At 36.1% G+C, this 12205-nt stretch overlaps 1 pseudogene; it reads right to left on the bottom strand.

The window, feature by feature from the left end:
* LOC122755154 overlaps positions 1–1051 on the bottom strand; it is a 38750-nt pseudogene extending 37699 nt beyond the window's left edge.
* Positions 1052–12205: the final 11154 nt, after the last annotated feature.

Here is a 12205-nt window from a genome sequence, read left to right on the forward strand (position 1 = left end):
ATCTGGAACAACATATTACATGCTTTCAGATCCTTTAATTTAGAAGCTGCTAGATCTTGTACTATCCTGACTGGGGCACCACAGTACTTGAATTGTTTCTTTCTGGCTGCTTGCAATACTTTCTCCTTGAACTGGGAGTTCTGGAATTTGGCTATGATATTGCTGGGAGTTTTCATTTTGGGATCTCTTTCAGGAGGTGATTGGTGGATTCTTTCAATTTCTTTTTTTACCTTCTGTTTCTAGAATATCAAGGCAATTTCCCCTGACAATCTCTTGGAAGATCATATCTAAGCTCTTCTTTTGATCATGGTTTTCAGGTTGTCCAATAATATTAAAAATATGTGTCCTGATCTATTTTCCAGGTCAGCAGTTTCTCCAATAAGATTTCATATTGCCCTGTATTTTTTTATTCATTTGGATTTGCTTTATTTTGTTTTTGTTTCTCATAATGTCACTAGCTTCAATTTATTCAATCTTAATTCTTACGCAATTCTGTTCTTCAGAGAGCTTTTACATTTGGCTTTTCAAGCTGTTTACTTTTTTTCATGACTTTCCTAAATCACTCTCATTTTTTCCTCTACCTCTCTACTTTATCTTCAAAGTCCTTTTTGAGCATGTCTATGGCTTGAGACCAATTCAAATTTTTCTTAGAAACTTTGGATATAGGAACCCTGATATTGTTATCCTCCTCTGAGGGTATACCTCAATCTTCCTTGTCACCAAAGAAACTTTCTACGGTCCCCACCTTTTTCTGCCTGCTCATCTTGCCAGCCTATTTCTTGACTTTTGACTCCTTCTTAAGGTGGGGCACTGCTTACAGCTTCACTGTCCCAAACTTCAGGGCATCAAAGGTGGTATGATTCCTTCTTAAAGTGGGGCACTTCCTCCAGAATGTACTATCCCTAGCTTCAGTGGGTCCCAAGTGGTAAGATGTAAGGAGAGGTACGTTCTCAGCTCACCTGGCCTGTGTTCTGCTCTGTAAGTAACCATAGGCTGTTTGCTCTTTAACACAGAAACAAATCTGGTTCACTTTGGTTGCAAGCACAGACATGCTTGTGCCACTCCCCTACCTGGGACCACCACCCAAGACGGTGTCCTGTATATGAGCCCAGGAAAATCATCAGAGTTCCACCTCAGTGCCAGCAGAGACCCATATAATCTCCCCTTGGTCAATCGCTTGACCCTCTCACCAGACTGTGAGCTGAGTTAGCTGCAGCCGTAGCTGATTCAGAGACTCCAGAAATCTCTTTCTCAGGTGCAGCCTTAGACTGAATCTGTCAGCATGACTGTGGTTTGAGCTCCTCGCCCACGCTGGTACAACAGGCTTCTACTGACGAACTTCTAAACCATCTTTGGCTAGAAAATGGTCTCAGCCTGTCTTTTTGTGAGTTATGCTGCTCCAGAAATTGTCTTATAGCATTATTTTGAGTTTTTTGGAGTGATTATGTCAGGAGCTCTGTATCATCTTGGTTCTGCCTCTGTTAATTATCTTTTAATAATTGTGTTTCATTTCCTCTCATTCCTTTTCCCATTTTTTTTTCTCTATCACTTTTATTTCTTCCTTTAGTTCTTCTAAGAATTCTTGTTAGCTGTGGGTCCGAATGGAATGTTTTTTGAGGCCTTGATTATAGCTGTTTTCACATTGTTGTCTTCTTCTGATTTTATGTCTTGATCTTCCCAGCCACCATCGTATTTTTTTTTTAAATAAAAACTGCCAGTTCTTTTTTGTTTATTTTTTTTCAGCCTACTTCTTCTCCTTGAGCTTTGTGTTAAAATTGTACTCTGGGGCAGCTAGGTAGCACAGTGGATTAAGCACCAGCCCTGGATTCAGGAGGACCTGAGTTCAAATCCGGCCCCACATACTTGACACTTATTAGCTCTGTGACCCTGGGCAAGTCACTTAACCCCCATTGCCGTGCAAAAAAAAAATTGTACTCTGCTTACCTGCGGGGTGGGAAAGCACTGTATCAAGCTTGATGCCTTTTGTACTGCTATTTTCAGAGCTGCTTCTGTAGGTCTGTAAGTTTTCAGTTCTTCCTTGATGGTGTTATCCTGAGAAAGGTGTGATAACAGCTCTCTTGGTCTGTGCTCTCATCTTTACCCAGGAGGGGCCCTTGTTCACCTGCATCCACAAGTAAAAGAGCTTCTCTTGGCCCTGGAACTGTGGTTCAGGCCCCTGGTCCCTTGTGACTGATCACCATTGCTCTTTTCCACCTTAAACTATGACTCAGAACTGCTTATAGGCATTAAGTTGTCAATCAGTACCAGCTGCACTTAGTGGCTACAAAGAGTCCCCAGTAATCTCTTTATGATCAGTTGTCTGACTCAATTACCATCTCTGGACTGAGAGCTATGGAAACTGCTGCTGCTTCTGTTGCCTCCAAGGCCCCTGTTGGTGCAAAAGTTCAATCATCAGGAATTATTTTAAAGGTTTTAAAGGGGAATTGTATTTTTTAATTTATTTTTAATTTTATTTTAAAGTGGGGAATATTGGGAGAGTTCAGCTGGGTCCCAACATGCAATCTGACATCTTGGTTCTACTCCTCTCCCCCTCCCCCAGCCTATTATAATTTCTCTTTCAAAGTATTTGCAAAAATGGGGCAGCTAGATGGCACAGTGGATAGAGCACGGGCCCTGGAGTCAGGAGTACCTGAGTTCAAATCAGGCCTCAGACACTTAACACTTACTAGCTGTGTGACCCTAGGCAAGTCACTTAACCCCAATTGCCTCACTAAAAAAACAAACAAACAAAAAAAAACAAAGTATTTGCAAAAATCAAAACCACAAAAACCAAAAAAAAAATACTTCCTAAGTCATAGATCCAACCATGTTACACACTTCTTCAAAAAAAGTTCATTTGGTGACACTTTCTTATCCCTAGGATAAAGTATGAACTTCTTAGTCTAGAATTTAGAACTCTCAAATGTCTGGCTCCAACTTAGCTTCCCAGTTCTAGTTCATCTTATTTGTCTTAAAAGAGTATATATTCCCACCAAACTAACTCATTACGTATTGACTGAATTTTGTACTTCATCTACTATTTCTTTATGGTTACATGGACTTTTCCCCATGCAAAGAGAGGGAGGAAATATAATCATTTACCTCTGTCATTTTCAATCCTTTTCTCCACTGAAAGATTTACTCAGGTGCCATTTCCCACACAAGTCTTTCCTAATTCCCAAAATTTCCGTTCCTTTCATTTATCTTACTTTGTATCAACTTATCTTTTGTGTTATGATGCTCCACTAGAAATTTAGACTTTCTGAGAGGAATAAAGTCCAAGGGGCACTTTTATCATAGACTTCAACTCCACGAAAGTATTTTTGCATTTCATTCAAATGAGTTTTTGACATTCTACAAATTAAAAATCTTTTTTGGGGCTGAGACCTGCTCTTGATGGTACACAATGAAATTATACTTGTTCCCAAATTGAGGTATACCGTGCAGCAAACAGTTAAAATTTTGCAAAGTTTTCAGAAATAACTACTGGATGGATTCTTATTAGGGTCTATCCCAACACAAAACAATTTGGAAGAAGAAACTAAAAAAAATTAAAGGAAAATTAAGAAAACAAACTTCCCTGCTAAGGGAGAGTCTAGTTTCAACTCAGACCTATAGGAAGATAATCCAGAAAGAGTAAGATCATGGTAACAGAGAGGAGAGAATATCCATGAAGGAAGAAAATCAACAGTGTCAAAGCATTAGATAAATAGATCAAGAGGGATGAAGGCTGAGGAAAGTCAATCAGATTTGGTAATTGAGATCATTTTTAAAAAAGAGAGATCATTGGTCAGTGTGGTAAATGATGAGGTTGAGTTTCAGTTGTGTGATGAGATTGGAAGCAAGATTGCAAAGGATTGAGAAGTGGGATAGAAGTGAGAAGTGTGGACAGTGAGTGTAGAACACTTTCTCAAGGAATTTAATCTACTATATCAATGTTTTCATTAGATGACTACCACCATGATTTTTGTATCCCCAACAATGAACATATTCCCTTGTATATGGCATACTATATTTGCTGAATTGAGATGAATTGAATATACATATATCTTTATATCCCCACAGTGCCAAGCATAATGCTGGACATATAGTAGGTGCTCATTAAATGTTTGTTGAATGAGCACAGTGAAAGACTAAGATATTATTTAATAAATAGAACATTCCTCTCATTATTTAAGGATATATAAATCATACAAAGAAAGTAGACATTTGTTTTTTTTTTTTTTCCTCCTGAGTTATGTGGCATAGTTGATACAGTAAGTTCAGGGGAACAGAGTAAGATCCTATTTATTGATTTTACAAAAAAGCTTTTGGCACCATAAAAAACAACATGAAAAACTACTTAGCAAGTTTGACTCAACTGAGAAATTCACTAGCATCTAAAGTCTAAAATCACCTCAAAGTTTAAAGTGTTGGGCTTAACCCATTCCCCTTATCTTCAGAGGAGTTCAGCAAAGATTTGCAATAAGTGCAGAATGATATTTCTTATGGAGCTCTTGCAGAGTCAAACAAAAACATAGAACTGATGTCAGAATGCCCTTTCATTTTGGAAACTTTTTCAACCCAGTAAACCACAGTGTTATTCCAAAATCCTCTAGATAATTATTTCAGATCTCCTGAGGTAAGCATGCTTACACAAAAATGCCAACATTCAAATGGTTCTCATCCTCTTTAGAATGCAAAGTCAGGCAAAACAAATTCCATCATTAGTCATGATCAAAAATTGTCTCATTTTGTGCCCTTGAATCTATTGCTGTCTGTGAGGAGGTGGATAACATATTCATTCTTGATACTCTGGAATTACAGATGGTCATTGCATGAATTGGGGTTCTTATATCTTTCAAAATTATTTGTTTTTATAATTTTATTGTACATATTTTCTTCTTTTACTTATAATTTAATTCTTCAGCACTTGATACAAGTCTACAAAATTATTCATTTTTATGATATTAATGTTATAATACAAATTGTTTTGGTTATGCTGATTTCTTCTTAGATCAGTTCATAAAGCCTCTTCATGTCTCTGAAAGGATGTTTTTCCACTTTTCTTATAGCACAATAGTATTCCATTACATTCTTATACCACAATTTTTCTGTCATCCTGAAATTGATCATTTTCTGGCTAATTTTCCTTTTTTTGTCACCACAAATAGTTTCAAATATTTTTATACATATTTACATTTTTCTCCACTGTTGCTCTTTTATGGGTATAGGCCTAGCAGTGGTGTAACAGGGTCACAGAGCACGTACTCTTTAGTAATTTTTTTTTGTGTGTGGACAATTCCAAATTGCTTTCTAGAATGGCTATATCCATTCACAGGTTCACCAGAAATAAACACAATGTTTTCTCATGGCTCCACTGACATTTGGGATTTTCTTTTTTTTTTTTGAGAGCATATCTTTGTTAAAGAGTAAAAAACTTGCACATCTTCAAGGTTTTTCTAGTCTATAGCACAAAAGTTCTATGTATAAACAAAGATTTTCATCATTAACATAGGGCTTAAATGATTCATTCATCATTGATCAAGCTAAGTATCTATTCTGTAGAAGAAACTAGGAATAAATATGAAGATGGAAAATGAAACAGTTCCTTTTTTTCAAGAAGTCTGTATTCTACTAAGGCTATATTCTATTGAAATAGGAACTCTAGTATGCTACTGAATGATATATTGACTATTAAGTGATGCTAATTATTTACTAACCTGTTTTGCATTCCTAGATTAGAGTTTTAAATAATGAGACCATATTAGTGTGTCATAATCACTATTAAGTAAAACATAAAAAATGTGTTTTAGGTCAATATATAAGAAAACAATGACTATAGGGGAGACTGGATAGAAAGTAAAGGAAACAAAGCTCTATCTCATTCAAATATATAACAAAAATTTACTTAGAAGTCTACAGGTGCATATGCGACCATCTTTTTTTTTTCTTTACATACTAAAAAGTGCATTTTTAATTACTCTTAGTGCAGAACTTCCCTCCAATGATGCTGATGGAAACATCAATGCAATTCAGCAGCAGGCCTTGGGGGTGACTGTATCAGTAGCAGCATCTTCAGCTTTCACAGCTTTCAGACCACGGATAAATCATTTGTACAACTCTCGTGATAAGGAAGATCAAAGCACAAACTCAGTAGACAACAAAGTCAGAATTGCTATATCCAAAGCTTGAAAGAAAAAAGTAAATTGATCTCAAGCCCAAAACAAATTCTTAGGATAGCTCAAAAAAGATTTAAAATGTCTAATAAGGGAGGTAGAAGAAAAATTGAAAAAAAAAATGAGAGTGATGCAAGAAAAACATGAAAAAAAGAGTCAATAGCTTGGTTAAAGAGGCATAAAAAATACTGAAGAAAATAACACTTTAAAAAACAAAATAGGGCAAATGGTAAAAGAAGAAAAAAATCAAATGAAGAGAAGAATGTTTTGGAAAGTAGACTGTGCGAAATGGAAAAAAGGTACATAAAAATTCATGAAAAAGAAGAATTTCTTAAAAAGTAGAATTTGCCAAATTGTAAAGGAGGTACAAAAAAAAATAATTCCTTAAAAAGTAGAATTGGGCAAGTGGAAACCAATTACTTTGAGACATTAAGAAACAATAAAACAAAAAGAAAATAATAAAAATTAGAAGAAAATGTGAAATATCTCATTGGAAAAAAAACTGACCTGGAAAATAGATCCAAGAGAGATAATTGAAGAATTATGGAATTACCTGAAAGCCATGATCAAATAACAAACCTAAACATTACTTTTCAAGACATTATCATGGAAAACTGCCTTGATATTCTAGAACCAGAGGGTAAAATAGAAATCGAAAGAATCCACCAGTCACCTCCTGAGAGGGATTCCAAAATGAAAACTCCCATTAACATTATAGCCAAATTCCAGAGCTTCCAGGTCAAGGACCAAATATTGCAATTATACAGAAAGAAACAATTTAAATATTGTGGAGCCACAGTCAGGATAACATAAGATTTAGCACTTTCTGCATTAAAGATCAGAAGGCTTGAAATATGATGTTCTGGAGGTTAAAAGAGGTAGTATTATAACCAAGAATTGCCTATCCAGCAAAACTGAATACTATTCTTCAGGGAAAAAATGAAAATTCAATAAAAAGGAGGACTTTCAAACATCCCTGATGAAAAGACCAGAGCTGAATAGAGAATTTGACATTCAAATACAATATTCAAGAGAAGCATATGAAACAAGTTTCTCTGATAAAGGCATGATTTCTCAAGTATATAGAAAACTGAGTAAAATATTTAAGATAATAGCCATTTCCCAATTGATAAATAGTCAAAGGATATGGTCAGGCATTTTTCAGGGAAAATAATCAAAGATATATATAGTCATATGAAAAAAAATGCTCTAAATCACTCTTGATTAGAGAATACAAATTAAAACAACCCTGAGGTACTATCCCATGCTTAAGAGATTAACTAATATAATAGAAAAGGAAAAGAACAAATGTTGGAGGGGATATGGGAAAATTGAGATACTAATGGATTTTGGGGGGAATTGTGAACCAATTCAACTATTCTGCAGAACAATTTGGAACTATGCCCAAAGGACTATGAAGCCAAGCATATGTTTAGACCCAGTAATACCACTACTAGATTTGTATCTCAAAGAGATTTTTTTTTTTTACAAAAGGAAAAGGACCTATATTATGGACCAAAAATATTTATAGCAGCACTTTATACCACTTTTTGTGGTATAAAAGAATCAGAAATTGAGGGAATGACTGAACAAGTTGTTGCATGTTATTGAGATGGAATACTAATTATTGTACCATAAGAAATAACAAGTAGGATGCTCTCAGAAAAACCTGGAAAGATATGAACTGATGCAAAGTAAAATGAATAAACCCAAAAGAACATTGGACACAGCAATCAATTGTGAATGATTTTGTTCTCAGCAATACAGTGTTCCAAGACAGTTCTGAAGGACTTACAATGAAAAATCAAATCTGTCTTCATAGAGAGAACTAATGGAGTCTGAATACAGATGAAAGCATATTTCTTTTACTTTACTTTTCTTTGTTGTTGTTGTTGTTTTGGTCTGTTTTCTTTCACAAGAAGTCTAGTATGGAAATAAATTTTACATGACTGAACATGTATAACCTATATCAAATTGCTTGACTTCTCAATGAGGGGGGAAAGAAGAGGAGAAGAGAAAGAATTTGGAACTCAAAATTTTAAAAAATAAGATTATTTTTACATGAAATTAGAGAAAAATAAAATATTAAATAAAAAAATTAAAAATTATTGTTCTGGGATTTGTTCTCTCTGTGATTGATAGGGGTAGTAGCAAAGGGAAATTACCTCAAGGAGAAGAGGTTTCTAGCCTGTTAATCTATTTCTAAAGCTATGATTCTGAGAATACTGTGCTTTCTGTCAGATGGAACACATCTAGATATTGCCCCTCTTGCCCTGGAATACAACTGTCCAAAAGCTTAGTAGTGGCTATGCATCTACAACTTGGAGGGACAATTGGTGCTGCCTGTGTCCTAGATGTTGTACAGGACTGAAGGAGAAGCCACAGTGGGAAGTGTTGCCTGATGCCCTTTCTGAAAGCTCAGAAAAAAATTAAAGAGGAGGCAAGCTTAGTAGTAGTAATTCCGGGAGCTACCTATTCATAGCTGGGATTAATGGAAGGGAGGCAGCTCCTAGAAACCCTGCCTTTTGGGCACTGTGACTAAAGCTCTAAACAAATCTTTGGGGGAAAAAAGGTTGCTTATTCAGAACTACCTTTATTTTCCAAGAGCTCCATTATGAGTTTTATTTTGTTTGTTTTTTGTACCTCCCAAACATATTTTGCCTCATCTGTTTTGGTGAACAGTGTATTTCAAGGGGAGGTGGCAAATTGGCTGAAGTCTGGAAGTAATTTTCTCTGATTTGGGGGTTGTTCTCTTTGATCCAAAGTGGGTGATTATTACACAATAGATTTAGAAGTGGAAAGAGACTTAAAATTAATATAATCCAACTCCTTTAATTTATACATGGAACTGGAGCCTGAAACACTATTAAAGTGATTTGCCCAAGGGCATATCTAGGTGGCAAGATGGATCTAGTGTGGGACCTAGAGTCAGAAAGACCCGAGTTCAAATGTGACCTCAGGTACTTGCAAACCTTGTGACCCTATACAAATCACTTTACCTGTTTGCCTTAACTTCTTCAGCTAAAAAAATGAGGATCTTAATAGCATCTACTTCCCAGGATTGCCATGAAAATCAAATGAGATAAAATTTATAAAAGCACTAAGCATAGTACTTACTATACTAATGCTTGTTCCCTTACCTATTTCCCTTCTCTCTACTAAGTAGCAGAGCTATGGTTTGAAACCATGTCTTCTGATTCTAAATCTAACATTCAATCCTGCCTCTTGAAATTCCCCAGAGTGAATCTATGTTCTTCATGCTATGAAAATCTCTGACAGCTTGGTTATATTATTGAAATATACATAAAATTTTAAAATGGTCTTAGATATAATATGAATTTAGAAATTAAGACTCATTTTTGTTTACTTTGCTTAATGATCTCTGACTGTCTGACATTTGCCCACAGTTGGTACTCAAATATTTATAGAAGGAAAGAATTTTTTTTTGTAAACTTGATATTTCAAATAGGAAATCTGAAGTATTGGTTAATATCAAGAAAGTGAATCTCAGAAGCATAGTAGGAAGAATAATCAGATTTAAATTTAGAGTTCCACATCTCACATCCCAGCTCTGCCACTTATTATCTGTGTTACTTCAGGCATGTTACTCAATTTCTCTGGGTCTCCCATTTCATTTCTTGTAAAAGGAAGGAACTACATGAGGTTATATCCAAGGCCCCTTGTAGCTCTAAATTTTAATATCATTTTATATATCTTTTATTTTTTTCCAACAAACATTTATTTTATTTTTTCCAGTTACATGTAAGGGTCGTTTTCAACACTCATTTTCATAAGATTTAGAGTTCCAAATTTTTCTCCCTCCCTCCCTTTCCTCCCCCCTCCACAAGACATCAACCAGGTTATATATGTACAATCTATAAGTGCGCTTTTTATAAGTTCTTTCCATGGGGTGGATAGTATGATTTGTCATTAGTCCCTTAGGATTGTCTTAGATCATTATATTGTTGAGAGTAAAGTTATTCACACATGCTCACTGAACAGTAAATACTGCTGTCACTATGCACAATGTCTTCCCAGTTCTTCTCACTTCACTGTACATCAGTACATATGGGTCTTACCAGGTTTTTCTGGTATCATCCTGTTTGTCATTTCCTATAGCATGATACCATTCCACTATAATCTTGTACCATAGCTTCTTCAGTCATTCCTCAATTGATCGACATTCCCTTGATTCTCAATTCTTAGCTGCCACAAAGAGTTGCTATAAATATATTTTGTAAAATTTTCCCCCTTTTCACTTTTTCATGATTACTATTTTATTTGTTTCCCTCTATCCTATTCCCTTCCCCATGATATTTATTATATTATCTATCTTCTTTCACCCTATCCCTCTTCTAAAGGAATTTGTTTCTGTCTGTCCCCACTCCCAATCTGCCCTCCCTTCTTTTGCCACTCTCTCTTTATCCCCTTCCCCTCCTATTTTCCTGCAGGGTTAGAAAGATTACTCCACTCATTTGAGTGTGTATGCCATTACTTCCTTGAGCCAATTCTGATGAGATTGAGGTCTTTGACACAATTTTGATGAGTGTTAGGGTCATTTACTGCCAAAGATTAAATAGATTACTCCACCCAATTGGATGAGTGTGTGTGGCAACTCTGATGACATTAAGGTCTTTGAGCCTATTCTGATCAGTATAAAATTCATTTACTGCCCTGCTCCTCCTCCATCTCTTCCCCCACTCCATAAGCCCTTTCCTGTTTCTTTCATTTGGGATTTCACCCCATGCTACCTCTGCCCTTCCCACTCCCCCAGTGCACGCCTCAATTTAACTCTAAAAATGTCATCATGGGGCACCTAGGTGACACAGTGGACAAAGCATCCACCCTGGATGCAGGGGGATCCCAGCCAAAACCTTGCCTCAGACAAAAGACCCATTGCACAACCCCGAGTATGTCCCCCAACTCCAATTTTTTATGGTTTTCTAGGGTCTTATATTTGAAAGTCAAATATGCCATTTAGTTCAAGTCTTTTCATCATGAATACCTGAGAGTCCTCTTTTTTATTGAAGTCCCATTGTTTTCCTCTGAAAGATTATGATCAGTCTTGCTGGGTAGGTGATTCTTGGTTGTAATCTCAATTCCTTTGCCCTCTGGAATATCATATTCCATGGCCTCTGGTCCTTTAATGTAGAAGCTGATAGATCTTGGGCTATCCTGACTGGGGCTCCACAGTACTTGAATGCTTTCTTTTTGGCAGCTTGCAATATTTTCTCCTTGACCTGGGAGCTCTGAAATTTGGGTATAATATTCCTGGGAGTTTTCCTTTTGGGATCACTTTCTGGAGGTGATTAGTAGATTCTTTCCACTGGTATATTCTAGAATTTCAGGGCAATTTTCCCTGAGAATATCTTGGAAGATGATGTCTAAGCTCTTTCTTGATCATGGTTTTCAGGTAGACCAATAATTTTCAGATTATCACTCCTGGACCTATTTTCCAGGTCAGCAGTTTTCCCAAGAAGATATTTCACATTTCCCTCTATTTTTGTACTCATTTGAATTTGCTTTATTGTGTCTTGGTTTCTCATAAAGTCACTGACTTCCATTTGTTCAATGCTAATTCTTAAGCAATTATTTTCATCAGAGAGCTTTTGTACCTCCTTTTTCATTTTGCAAATTTGACTTATCAAGCTATTGATATTTTTCTCATGTCTTTCCTGCATCTCCCTCATTTCTCTTTCCATTTTTCCTCTACCTCTCTAACTTTATCTTCAAAGTCCTTTTTGAGCATCTCTATGGTCTAAGAAAAATTCATATTTTTCTTGGAACCTTTAGATATAGGGCCCCTGAGGTTGACATCTTCCTCTGAGGGTGCACTTCGATCTTCCTTGTCACTAAAGAAATTTTCTATGGTCCTCACGTTTCTCTGTTTGCTCATCTTGACTTTCTTTTACTTGGCTTTTAGCTGCTTAAAGTAGGACACTATTTCCAAGCTCCAGTATCCCAAGCTTCAGAAGTCCCAGGTGGTATGATTTAAGGAGAAGCAGGTTCTTTGCTCACCTGGCCTGTTCCCTGGTCTGTAGATGACC

The sequence above is a fragment of the Dromiciops gliroides genome, chromosome 4 (genome assembly GCF_019393635.1).
Source record: "Dromiciops gliroides isolate mDroGli1 chromosome 4, mDroGli1.pri, whole genome shotgun sequence".
NCBI lineage: Eukaryota > Metazoa > Chordata > Mammalia > Microbiotheria > Microbiotheriidae > Dromiciops > Dromiciops gliroides.